Here is a 2,412-nt window from a genome sequence, read left to right as displayed (position 1 = left end):
ATCCTTCTATATAGGGCTTTTGGTGAATCTCTCAGACACTGCCAAAATCCCAGACTCTTCAAAGTTACTCCCTGGGATTTTCATAATATCCATCCAGTTGTTTGTCGGAGCTTGGGGACCTTTCACTCAGAGGGCAAAATCCCAATTAGAAAGATGGGCAGTCTGGCCATGGGGAAGGAGCAATATTAATATGGTAGATGTGTTGAGTGACCCTTTACCTTTCCTCTTTCTTTTTTTTTAAATACCAAAATATCTAATTTCATAAACTCAGCATTGCTGAAATGTTCTGTGTAGGTTGGAGGCGTTGCTTTGTGACTTTTAAGCATAGCCCAGGACGCAGGAATTTTTCTCCTTCCTCAGGCAGTGAACCATCTGAGCACCTGGAAGCCACCAAAGCCCCTGTTTCTTCTCCCACTCCAGCACCAAGTGAGATAAGTAAGCTTATTGTCGATTAAGGAAGCACTGTGTCTTACCAATCTCTTTATTAAAATAAATAAATGTGTCCACTAGGACTGGGTGGCTGGAGAAGCCCAGTATGAAATCACTCCATTTCTGAAACCTACCGGCCTCAAGAAATGGCTCCCTAGAGAGATTCGCAATCTTTGTTTGAATCCCTTGACTGTCAGGCGTGATGTTTGATTTCAAAGTCTGTGTACACAGTGCTCATGGCTCTAGGAAAATGAGAAAATGTGCCTGGTTCCCCAGTTCTCAGCAAGTTTTCTCCTCTCTCTATTCTGCTTTCCAGTGCCTTCCAAAGGCCCCTGAAAAGTAGCCCCACCCCTCCTGGCGTGCAAGGGAAAAGTATGTTTACTTTGTATTTTGGTAATAACACAAACCTATACCAAAAAAAGTTCCATTTACGATTATTTTTTCTTGATATTTATTTTTGCATTGTGGTAGAAAAAAAAGCTAGCATTAAATTTACCACCCTAATCATTTTAAAGTGTACAGTGCAGTAGAGTTAAATATATTCACATTTTGTACAAGATTCTAGAATTTTTTCATCTTGCAGAAGCAAAACTGTATACCCATTACACACTAATTCCCATCCCCCCACAACCACCTTTCTACTTTGTTCCTATGAATTTCGTTACTTCAGATACATAATAGCTGAATCATAAAGTATTTGTCCTTTTGTGAATGGCTCTGCTCACTTTGCATAAAGTCCTGGAGTTTCATTATGTAGATTATTTAATATAAAATCTGACAAGGCTTATGGGGAAAACGTAGAGCAAGGCTCTCAGTGCGAGGGCTACCAGTCCCGTGGCCCTTGCTTTCTCTTCTCTTCCACTCACACCTATGAAACTTTTCGCAAATCTTGGAAGACTGAGCCTTCCCTGTCCCATCCTGAGATCTGGATCAACATAATGTAGGTAGTAAATGGGGTGGGATTCTTGGGAGAGCAGATCGATCGGGTCAGGGCAGAGGCACGTGGAGCATAGATGCCTGGGCCAGCATTTGTTGAAAGCAGAGTTTAAAGCGCAGCTGGAAAATCCAGGAGCTCTAATGGCCTGCCCCTTAGATCACTGATCTCTCTACACTCAACACCTGCAGACTTGATGTTCCCGGCGCTTCAATAAGACATTGGAGACACATAGGGCAGGCCTGAAATCCTGTGACTTGAGGACACGCTGTCAATTCTTATCCCCAAATCACACTAGGAAGCCAGACTGACTTGTCCAACTCTGAATTGGCCCAGGCCCACGCTTTGGTGGTCAGGTGTTGGGAGCAGGGCGCAGCAGGCCCTCGCTTGGAGCGAGGACCCGCCTCTCCCGCATCCTCACCAAAGCCACACAGTCCAACACGACCCCGCAAGCAACAGGTCTACCAGTTGAGGGCAGGGAAGAGCAGGTAAAGCCCTAGCTCTATTTCACTGCACTGTTTTCCCCAGACCCCACAGGAGCAGGTGATCCGTCTCCCTGCCTCTTCTTTCAGACGGCAAAGTCAGCTGCGTTCTGCCGGGAAAAGCGCAACGCCTAGGCTCGGAGCGCCGCTGCTGGGCCCTCGGAATTAATCCCGAGAGGGCCCGGGGGCGAGGCAGCAGAGCGAGGGATGCGGGAGCGGCACTGCGGAGCGGCTCCGCGTGGCGTGGCAGAGCGCGGGACCCTCGGGGCTCACAGTCCTGCCCCGGTCCCAAAGGTATGGCAGAGGAGAAAGGACGCCAGGGCAAAGGGGCACTCCCGCTGTGCGCAGCACTCCCGAAGACCGACTTCTCGCTGCCGGCTAGCCCCACTTGGGTTGCGCTTGCCCGGTGCGGAGTCCCACCATGCCACAAGCCACCCCGCCGACCTCATAAACAACTTCTGGAACTGCAGAAGGAGGAGGCGGGGCGGGCGGGCCGCGGCGGAGCCGAGCGCGGGGGCAGGGGGCGGGCCGGGGTCAGGGCAGAGGCTGCGGCCGCGCCTCCCCATT

Source organism: Neomonachus schauinslandi, chromosome 10, assembly GCF_002201575.2.
Source record: "Neomonachus schauinslandi chromosome 10, ASM220157v2, whole genome shotgun sequence".
NCBI classification, from domain to species: Eukaryota; Metazoa; Chordata; class Mammalia; order Carnivora; family Phocidae; genus Neomonachus; species Neomonachus schauinslandi.
The sequence above is the reverse complement of the archived record's forward strand: the minus strand, read 5'-3'. Positions refer to the sequence as shown.